This window comes from Tamandua tetradactyla, chromosome 1 (genome assembly GCF_023851605.1).
Source record: "Tamandua tetradactyla isolate mTamTet1 chromosome 1, mTamTet1.pri, whole genome shotgun sequence".
In the NCBI taxonomy this organism is placed as follows: Eukaryota; Metazoa; Chordata; class Mammalia; order Pilosa; family Myrmecophagidae; genus Tamandua; species Tamandua tetradactyla.
Window position 1 is genome coordinate 193,322,971 of NC_135327.1, and position 10,791 is coordinate 193,333,761.

General features: G+C 38.9%; 1 long non-coding RNA gene across 2 annotated transcripts in view; it reads left to right on the forward strand.

Annotated features, from left to right (window-relative positions):
- Positions 1-10,791, forward strand: part of LOC143673990 (uncharacterized) — a 147,744-nt gene that overhangs the window by 23,259 nt on the left and 113,694 nt on the right. The window lies entirely within an intron of this gene.

Genomic DNA, 10,791 nt, shown 5'->3' on the forward strand with positions numbered 1-10,791 from the left:
ACTTCTTTTACCTAGGGTTTTCTTGCTGGATGAATTTGTTGTCTATCTGTTCTTTGACATTCAATTCAGCTTTATCTGGACCTCTAGTTTAAGTTTTGTTTAACAGAGGAGAATTTTTCAGTTTTTGTTTTCTTGTTTCTTGCCCTGCTCGTATGGTGCCTTCCCCCCACTCCCCCCACACTTAGGAGAGTCTACTTAGGTATTATAGACCCCAGCTGGATTTTCCCAGACCAAACTAGCCTCTTATCAGGAGGAAAGAGTCACCTGCATTGGTTTTCCCTGAGGGTGAGACCCAGCAGGTTGAAAGACTTTCCTGTGAAATCTCTGGGTTCTGTTTTTCTTATCCTGCCCAGTATGGGGTGTTTGTCTGCCTGCAGGTCCCACCAGCATAAGATGATGAGGTACCTTTAACTTTGGCAGAGTCTCCCTGCTGTGAACATGGTGGAGACAGAGGAGAGGTTGTAGGCTGGCTTTAATGGCTTCAAATGACCAAGCCCTGGTGTCTGAATTCCTTGAGAGAGGGCTTCCACCTAATTGGGCTTCACCCCTCCCCTGGGGAAAGCATAGGCTTCAGACATGTCCTCAAACGAGCTTGTTTCTGCCTATGCCTGGGGCAGTTGTACCCTGAGGAGTCCTGCTGCTATATCCAAAGGCAGTCAAGCCTTTGTAGAAACACAACCACAAAAACCTGTTTCCTTCCTTTTTTTTTTCCCTTTTTCCATTAGTCCTACCCCCTTGGTGCTGGGGCAAAAATGAGTGACCTCTGCTTTGACCAGGTTCACCTGAGTTGGGTTCCTATTTTTAGTAGTCAGTATTTGTTAATTAATTCCGCAATTGGTATTTGGTTGGGCTCAGCCCCTGCTGCTGGTAAAGTCTCTTTCCTTTCCCCTTTAGGAAACAGTCTGTGGGGGAGGGGCGCTGGCTGCCGTGGCTTGGGGAACTCACGATTCTGGGGGGTCTCGCAGCTGGTCCAGCTGGTCCAGACTGGGGTACACTGTGTGTCCAGTCACTGACGTGGCTCCAATAGCTTTTCTGTACTGTTTGGTTATTTAGTAGTTGTTCTGGAGGACAAACTAAAATGCGCCCATTGTTAAGCTGCCATTTTGGCCTCCAATCCATTTCCTAAGTTTTTGATTCTTTTTTTTTTTTTTTTTTTTTGCATGGACAGGCACCAGGAATTGAACCCTGGTCTCCAGCATGGCAGGCAGGAAGTCTGCCTGCTGAGCCACTGAGGCCCACCCAATATTTCATTCTTTTAGTTGCTATTTTGAATGGATTTTTTTCCTTAACTGACTCCTCAGCTAGGTCATGTTTATGTATAGAAATGTTACCAATTTTGCACATCAATTTTGTATCCTGCCACCTTGCTGAATTTGTTTATTAGCTCATATAACTTTGCTGTAGATTTCTCAAGATTTTGCAAGTATAGTATCATATGCAAATAATGAGAGTTTTACTTCTTCCTTTCCAATTTGGATGCCTTTTATTTCTTTGCCTTGCTTTTTCTCATGGGCTTTTAAATTTTGGCTCCTATTACCCATATCTAGATGTCACTTGCCCAGGGCTGTGGTTTTTAACCTGGTCACCACCAAAGCTTTCCTTTTCCTGATCCACAAAGAGTTTATTGATTCAGAAATATGAAAAAATTTAAAATATATATGTAAAGTTCATTTCTAGGCTTTTAGAGTAGAGGAGAGGATTATGTTTGTGTTTACTCTGTCATCTTAAGCAGAAATCTTAAAGTATTACTTTCTTAACCAAAAAACAAAAACAAAGGTAACAGGACACTCGAGTTAGCAAAAACAAACAAAAAAAGGACATACAGGTTCACAACAGTTAACTTCTGTGATCATGAAAGTCTGGAAAGTGTTATAAAGTATAAACCTTTCATGGAAATGTATTGTATACTTTGATGGAATAATGAAAAAAAGACAACAAAAATGCCTGCCATAGAAAACCTGCTGAACTTTGTTTAACCAAGAATTCCTCAAGACAAGATCAAATCAGATCAGAGAAGGACATTGTGATTTTCAGTAGAAATCAATGTAGTTGACAATCCTATCCTTCTTGAAACACTTACTTTCTTGAATTCTGTGACAATACATTCACACTTTCCCTACTATTCATTCTACCTCAGACTCCTTACTTTGACCTCTAAATGTTGGGATGCTTTGGGACTCTATCCTGGGTTGTTTTCTCTCTTATTTTAGGAGACTAAACTAGCCCTTGGTTTAAAATACCAGCTACATAATAACGACCCCCTAAGTCTGTATATCAAGCCTTGATCTTCACTTATAATTCCCAATTATCTATTTTATATTTCCAAATAAATATCTAGTATGGTCAAAACCTGCTGCTTTCCCAAGCATTTCTCATGTCAGTAAATGATAAAACCACTCATCATTAATATCTTCAAGTCAGAAATCTAGTAGTTGATTCTACTTTCATCCTTATACTCCTTATCCAATCCACCTGCAAACCTGGGAATCTACTTCCAAAACATATCTGGAAACCACCAACTTCTATCTTTATTACTATCTAAAGGCAGTTCACCTGCACTGCCAAAGCTCTTGGGTTAGGGTGAGTAAAAAGTAAGGACAATAAATAAATAAATAATAGGGGTGGGGATAACGCGTAAGGAAAATTGGGTAGATTGCAATCCTAGCGGTCAATGAGAGGGAGGGGAAAGGGATATAGGATGTATGTCTTTTTTCTTTATTCTTATTATTTATTTTTCTGGAGTGATGCAAGTGTTCTAAAAATGATCATGGTGATGAATATACAACTGTATGATGATATTGTGAGCCATTGATTGTATACTTTGGTTGAACTGTATGTACTTGAAGATATCTCAATAGAAATATTTAAAAAAAAGATCGAGGGCTTGGCCTATTGACTTAGAAGTCCCTATTGTTTGAGACAGTATCAGGGATTTCCCTGGTGGTAAAATTTAATAATTCCATATTTCTTCTCCCATCCCTTGAGGGACTTTGCCAAAACTTGTGAATTATCTGCTTAAAATAGTCTGGGATATATTTGGGCATTGCATTAAACTATATAGACTTACAAGCCCTCATTCCAATTCTAGGCTATATAGAGCTTTTGGGAGCCACTCTAGAAATAGGAATGTGAAGAAAGGGAGTCACCAAGTCTTCCTCTTTGAAGAAGAGCAAGACTCTCCATTTCTGCATGTATATGTGAATGTGTTATTCCCAACAAGTTCTGGAAGTTCTTTCTTCACCAACCACCATCTGGTTCCTGTCCTCAGAGGCATTCAAGACAGAAGAATGATGCAAGTAACAATGTGGTCCTTAATTTGTCTGAATCAACTAAACTACACTGCACCTACAAAATCATTGTCCCCACAAGGTTAATTCTGTGACTGTGGGGTATCTAAGAAAGCCCATAAAGCAGTACCCAGGTTTGGGAAACTTTGCTTCTTAATACTCCTAGGCATTAGTCTTCTCTTGTTTGGTAACTCAATCTCATTGCTAAACAAAAGAACCTCTCTTCTTCATAAGTACTCGCCATGGTACCTAGCACATTATCTTTTCTTTCTTCTTCTTCTTCTTTTAAATATTTTTGTTGACAAATCTTCACACACATATAGTCCATCTATGGTGTATAATCTTGTCCTTTCTTAACTGGGGCTATATTCTTATTTATTTAATTTGGAAATTTTCATTTTGAAATATATTCAAATTTATAGGACAGTAACAAAAATAATACAGATCCCATACAGAGAACTCCAACATACTCCTATTCCCTCAGATACCCAGATCTACTAATTTTAACATTTCCCATATCATTCTATCTATTCTTCTATCTGTCTGTCCATCCATCCAACCATCTATCCATCCATCCATCCATCCACCTATCCACCCACTTAATCCGTTTTCTGAACACGTGAGCCTACATTGTATACATCATGCTATTTTAACACTTATGTAACTGCCATGTACATTTCCTAAGAAGGCTATTCATTGTGTACCTATCTTAATGCAGTTATCAAGTTCAGAAAACTTAACATTGATACAAATCTTACGGTCCATATTCTAGTTTTTTCATGTGTGTTAATAATGTCGCTTTAAGACTTCTTTCCTCCCTTGTTAGATCGTGTTCAGATCTAACATTTAATTATCATTACCTTGCTATTTGCTCTTTTTCACTCTCTCCCTCCCTACTTCTCTTCCTTCCTTCCCTCCTTTCCTTCTCTTTCTCCATTTCTGTTTCTTCCCTCCTCTCCCTCCCTCCCCTCCCTCAGATCCTTTGCTTCCTTTCCTACTTTCTCCCTCCCACTCTCCTTGTCTCTCTCTTACTCTTTTTCTCTCTTTCTTTCCCATTGAACCACTTCCAAGCATAGCATTCAGTGGTATTATTCATATTCAATATGTGGTGGTATCCTCACCTCCTTCCATTAGTAAAACTTCCTCAGATCCCCAAACAGAAATCCCATACCATTTTGCATTAATCCCTCCACCCATCCTTGGCATTCTGTGTTCTAATTTCTTTCTCTATGAGCTTGCACATTCTCCAGTATTTTCTTTGTCATTATCATGGGACTTAAATTAAACATTCTAAATCCTAAAAAAATTAAACGTCCTTAAATTCTATAAAAAACAATGTTTGCTGTGATGCCAAGTTAAGTTTGGTATCAAGCACAAACTATGTGCTTTCTCCATCCCCCCACCTTTATGAGATCTTATCACAAAGTACGTTTTTATATACTGAATCCCTAAGTACTGGTTTATCTTCGCATTTTATGCATTTGGCTTTTAAATCCTGTAGGAAGTAAGAAATTGAGTTACACACACACAAATACAATAATACTGGCATTCATACTAGTCCCTGTCATTGCCTGTGCTGGTTTGAAAGTATTAAGTACCCCAGAAAAGCCATATTTTAGTCTTGATTCAATCCTGTGGAAGCAGTTGTTTCTTTTAATCTTGATTCAATACTATAGGTTGAAAACTTTTGATTATTTTATCTTCATGGAGATGTGACAGATCTGATTGTATGGGTGACCTTTTGATTAGATGGAGATGTGACTCCACCTATTCCAGATGGGTTTTAATTAGTTCAGTAGAGTCCAAAAGCAGAAACATCTTGGAGAAACCTCAGAAATGACAATGCCTACAGAACAGAGCTGACACAGATGCCAACCCTTAAAGAGCAAAGGCACAGATGTTTGGAGATGCTTGAAGCCCAACAAATGTTGTCACATGCCTTCCCAGGAGATGTTAAGCAATCCAGAATCTAGAGAGAGCTAAAGGAAGCCAAGAGATGAAAGCCAACCCCAGAAAAGCAAAATGAGGAACTGCCACAGGAAAAGAGACTGAAAGCAATGGAGCCCAGGAGCAAGGACCAGCAAATGCCAACCATGTGACTACCCAGCTAACAGAAGGATTCCTGACACATTGGCCTTCCTTGAACTAAGGTATCTTTCCCTGGCTGCCTTAGTTTTGACATTTTTATAGGCTTAGAACTGTAAACTTGTAACTTAGTAAATTCCCCTTTTTAAAAGCTGTTCCAGTTCTGGTATATTGCATTCTGGAAGCTTGCAAACTAAAACATTACTCTTACTGGAAATCTTTATTTCTTCACACAGCTTCTATCTATTGTATATTGTCCTTTCCTTTCAAACTGCAAAATTTTTCTGTGACATCTCTTATAGGGCCAGTCTAGTGATGATGAAATCTCTGGTTTCTCTCACTCTGGGAATGTCTTAACTGTTTCCTCATTTTTGAAAGACAGTTTTTCTTGACATAGAATCCTTAGAATTTATTTGCTTTCTGCATTTTAAATGTCTCTTGGTCTTGTCTTCATGGTTTCTGATGAAGACAGAATCTTATTGAGGTTGCCTTGTATATGATGTTCAGTCCTCTCTGTGGTTTTCAGAATTCTCTTTTTATCTTTGGCATTTAAAAGTTTGATGATAATATCATCATCATCACTAGGCATGGACCTATTTGAGTTTATCCTGTTTGGAGTTTGTTGAGCATCTTGCATGTGTATATCCTACGTCTTTCATTAAATTTGGGAAGTTTTCTTTGATTATTTCTTTGAATATTGCATTTAGTTTCCTCATTGCTAAAGCAAATATCATATAGTGGGTTGACTTAAATAATGAGAATTTATTGGTTCATGTTTTTAGGGGAGGAAAAGTCCAAAATCAAGATGTCATCAAGGCAATGCTTTCTCCCTAAAGACTGGCATTCTGGTGCTGGCTGCCAGTGATTTTTGCTATTTTGATTTTCTGTCACATGGTAATGTAAACATCAGCCACTCCTAGGTTCTCCCTTCTCTTTTAAATTCTGTTGGCATTCAGATTCTGACTATTCCCGCTGGCTTTCTCTCTGTGACCTTTCCTATAAAGCCTTTGGCAATAGGATGAAGACCCATCCTGATTCAGCTAGACCAACCTTATTGAAATAACCTCAACGAAAACTCTTTTTAAAAGAATTCACTACTATAGGGATGGATTAAGTTTAAAAACATGTTTTTCTGGGCTTTGAAGCTCCAAACCACCACATTCTCTCTTCCCCCTTCTCTCCTTTTTCCTCCTTCTGGAACTCCCACAATGCATATATTGGTATACTTTATTTTGCCCCTCAGGGGCAATTGTTAAATTTTCTTTATTCTTTCTTCTTTCTGCTCCTCAGACTGGACGATTTTAATTCTCCTATATTCAAGTTCACTGACTCTTTCTTGTACTAGATCCAATCTGCATTTGAACCTCTCTAGGAAATTCCCATTTCCTTATTATTGAACTCCTTTCTCTCATGGCTTCCTTGACACCATGCACTGTGTTTCTTCTCTGATTATTCTTCCTATTGTCTTGAATTACTTTTTTAAAACTTTTTTTTATTGTATAGTGTAACATATATACAAAGCAAAGAAATAAAAAAGCAATAGTTTTCAAAGCACTCTTCAATGAGTGGTTACAGGATAGATCCCAGAGTCTGTCATGGGCTACCATATGATGCTCTTATATCTTTCCTTCTAGCTACTCAAGAATATAGGAGGCTAGAGGGTTTAAATATTTTTTTATTATCACAATCGACTTTTTTCCTACTTTTTTGTGAAAAAATAACATGTATACAAAAAAGCTATAAATTTCAAAGCACAGCACCACAATTAGTTGTAGAACATATTTCAGACTTTGACATGGGTTACAATTTCACAATTTTAGGTTTTTACTTCTAGTTGCTCTAAAATACTGGAGACTAAAAGAGATATCAGTTTAATGATTCAGCATTCATATTCATTTGTTAAATCCTATCTTCTATGTATAACTCCACCATCACCTTTGATATTTCCACACCTCTCTTTAGGGTTGTTTGGGCTATGGAAATTCTAAATTTTTAATATTGGAAGGGTCTGTCACTATTATGGGGTAGGGAGAAGGAACTAAATGATGTTCTAGAGAGGCTGGGCTAGGTTTCAGGACTTATCCGGACCAGGGATCCATCTGGAGGTTGTAGGTTTCTGGAAAGTTACTCTCGTGCCTAGAACCCTTCTGGAATCTTATATATTGCCCTGGGTGTTCTTTAGGATTAACTGGAATGGTCCTGGTTGGGGATTGGCAGGTTATGATAGGTAACAAGGTCTACCTGAAGCTTGCATAAAAGCAACCTCCAGAGTAGCCTCTCGACTCTATTTGAATTCTCTCTGCCACTGATATTTTATTATTTCTTTTCCTCCTTTTGGTCAGGTTGAAATTGTTGATCCCATGGTATCAGGTCTGGATTCATCCCTGGGAGTCATCTCCCACATCACCAGGGAGACTTTCACCCCTGGATGTCATGTCTCACATGGGGGAAGGGCAACAATTTTACTTGTAGGGTTGAGCTTAGAGAGACAGAGGCCACATCTGAGCAACAACAGGGGTCCTCCAGAAGTAACTCTTAGACATGCCTATAGGTAGTCTAAGCTTCTCCGCTACCCACATATGCTTCGCAAGAGTAAGCCTTATGATCGAGGGCATGGCCTGTTGATTTGGGTGTCCCTAAAGTTTGACGCAGTATCGGGATTCCCTTATGGTAAGGGTTAATAGTTCTGTATTCTTTGTCCCCTCCCTCAGGGGACTTTGCCAATACTTTTTGATTATCTGCTTAATATGCTCTAGGATGTTTCCAGACATTACAATAATCTATACAGGATTAAAGGACCTCTTTCTTATTCTATGCTCCCTGTGTTTCAGTTGTTCATATGAGCTATACAGATAGGTTGAATTAGATTGTGCACTACAGCAAATTTCAGTTCCAAATCAAATAAACATTTCTTCCATTGGTCTCAAAGAGTATGTGTGGTTCTAAAATATAGACACTGTCTTCCTTAGTCCTGTGTTCTGAATTACTTTAACCCCAACCTGTTAGTCTTCGTTCTTATCACTTAATATCAGGTTATATAAATAAAACAGCCTCTCAAAATCCAGAAATAATAATCACCACTCTGGACTTAATGTATCTGCTCTAAAAGCATACAATCTAGGTTCCTGTTTTCTTATAAGCATTTTCTAAAGTTTACCATACCATTCTTGTTCTTTTGTTTCTGTTTTATTTTGTCTCACCAAATGTCCCACACCATTGCATGCCTCATAACTTTGTTCCTTTTTGTAGCAGTACAACCTTCATTCATAAATATACACTATCTACTTCTCCATCAGTGCATCCTTCAGCCACCTGCATTCATCAGGCATCATGTAGAAGGCCCTAAGTCCACAGTTCATCGACGTTCTCAATTTTAGATAATTTCATTGTTCCCAAGAGAAGGAAAACATACTCTCATCATATAGGAAATCTAAACTTCCTCTTAACTCTTGTCCCTCACCCCATTTTTTACCTCTGCTGTTGCTGTGGTTGTGCTGATGGTTTCCTTTTGGACGTAGATCATAGCATGCAATAGCAGTTTTCCTCCTGTACCCTGGACTTAAACACTCTTTATACAAGAATCATATCTTTGAAGAAATTCTTACGAGAACTCATTCGTATTTCTAGTGTGAGTCCATGGGACACGTAGGTCTATACAACTCCTTTCAATCTTGTTCATTTTCAATATGGTGATATTACTTCTAGACCCACTAGAGAATCACCTTTGCTTCTATCTGTTCCATTACATTGGAGTTCAACCTCATTAGCTAATGGTTCACCCATCTCAAGCTTCTATGTATCTCTAAGTTCCCTATATTCTGTATTATAAGCCTCTGATTATACCTTTATGCTGGTCATAAAAGTGGAATCATACAATATCTGTCCTTTTGTGTCTGGCTAATTTTGCTCAGCATTATGTCCTCAAGGGTCATCCATCTTGTCATGTGCTTCAGGACATCATTTTGTCTTACTTCTGCATAATATGCTTAGTGGGCCATTTCAATAAATTCAGCCTGTTCCAGCTTTATATTCCTCTCACCATTACCCCACACCCTTAAAATCCATTGCCACACATATTCCCCTGATTTCTGTCTATATAAATTGGAGAACTCACTCAGTTCTTTTGGAGTATAGCATACCTCCTCAAGGGTGACACTTTGTATCTCACCTTTTGGGGCCTGTTGAGACTTTAGCCTAGTTATAGATCTGGAAGAAATGAGGGGTGGTGAGGGTGGATCATGAAAATAATTAGGAGTGTCTTCCAAACCAGTTGTTGCAGGGCATTCATTTGCAGTTTCGTCTGGTGAAACAGGATTAATCACTCTGGGTGGATCCCTTCTGTCGGAGGTTGGGTGGACAACTACTCAGGGCAAACTGGAGTTGGGGCAGCTAGGTCCTCAGGGCAGACTATTACAGGGTTATCTAGAAAAGACTAAGGATGATCTAGGGTTTCTACTTCTCCACAGCCATCATTATCAATCCTATAACACCATCCCACTTTTCAGGGTCCCACTCCTTTCCAATCAAGTTAATCAACTTTAATGGCAGACACCATGCAAGGTTGAGATTTCAGTTTATGTTGTAAAGTTGCTACCCTAACAATGAGACTCTGAGTCTGGTTTTCGGAGATCTCAAGTCTGTGGTTATAGGAAATAAGATTTTCCTTCAGGGCACTCATAGAAACTTTTACATCTGTCATATGGTACGTAAGCTTCTCATTTGAAGCCTTCAGCTCATCCCTTTCCCTCATCAATGTACCCAGTGTATCTAACAACCAGCCAACATGTTTGTACTTCCTAATTCCACTAATCTCCTTAAAGGTGTCAAAAATATTATCCCTAGGGCCTAGCTTTGTACAAGTGAAGTATTATCAGAATCCAATGGTGATATTTTGAATATCTCTTTTGCCACTCACCCCATTGTTTGACAGTGTCATTCTGATTATGGGAAACAGAGTCCTTAGTGCCTCTGAGTCCACTCAGAGTAGAAAACAAATAGTGAAAACCAATTTTAAAGATTCCATTTCTTAAGAACCACTGGTACCAAGCTGTATTAGCTAGGGTTCTCTAGAGAAACAGAATCAGCAGGGGATGTCTGTAAATATAAAATTTATAAAAGTGTCTCATGTAACTGTAGGGATGTAGAGCCCAAGGTCTGTAGGGCAGGCCACAAACTGGGAGCTCCAAATGAAGGTGCTTAATGAACTCTCAGGAGAGGCTGGCTGGCTGAAGCAGGAAGAGTGATTGTCTCTTCTGAGTCCTCCTTAAAAGCCTTCCAGTGATTAGATTAAGTGTCACTCATTGCGGAAGACATTTCCCTTACCTGATTGCAAATGCAATCAGCTATGGATGCCATCAGTGTGGTCATGATTTAAGTCCGTGAAATGTCCCCATAGCTACAGACAGACCAGCACTTGCCT